Source organism: Brassica oleracea, chromosome C6, assembly GCF_000695525.1.
Source record: "Brassica oleracea var. oleracea cultivar TO1000 chromosome C6, BOL, whole genome shotgun sequence".
NCBI lineage: Eukaryota > Viridiplantae > Streptophyta > Magnoliopsida > Brassicales > Brassicaceae > Brassica > Brassica oleracea.
Window position 1 is genome coordinate 27,851,529 of NC_027753.1, and position 820 is coordinate 27,852,348.

Sequence of the window (820 nt, forward strand, 5' to 3'; positions counted from 1 at the left end):
GAGTTACAGAGTTGCGCCATGTGTCTGTTCGTAATCTATTTTTTCACAAGTGAACTCTTTATGTCCACATCTTAAATCGCTTGATCATAAATGTTCTTGATTTGTAGCCCCTATATAAACCCTGTATATATATAATTCCCATCTTTGATGAGTCCGATCTGCATCTCCACAAAACTCATTGATTCATCTTAGATTTAACCAACTTCTAGAAAATGTTTCTCTCTGCCTCTCCAATTCGTCAAACCGGTGTCCCGGCGTCCGTCACTCAACCTTCGAATCTCTCTGTCTTGGTCGTAGTAGTCAGAGCATAGCCTTTGGCTTCCTCGCTTCTGGGATTTCCTAAACTTCAAGAAATACAGGGAGTTTATGGGAATCACGGTTCTCTTCCTTGATGAAAAGGTAAGTTAATCTTCGATCTATAACACTTATTTAACATAATTGTTTTAATTTATTTCCTGATTCTTTGTTGAATAATATTATTTGTAGATTCTGTGATTCATGAGTTTACTCCCGTCGGACGTGCTAATCATTACATGCCATCTTTGAAAGCTGGTTACATTGTGAAAGTCGATCGTTTTGAGGTTTCTAGGTGCTCAAGCATGTACAAGATAACTGATCATCCATTCCTCGTTCGTTTCATCTCACTAACCATTATTGATGAAGTCATCACGGGTGCTCCTGAGATCAATCTTCAGTCAAGATTAGACTGTTCGACAATCTCCAAGTGATTGCGAACACAAACCTAGAACTCCCAGGTATATTATCATATTGCATCTGAGTTTATATTATGTTTTGATATCATAACTGATATTTAAACTCA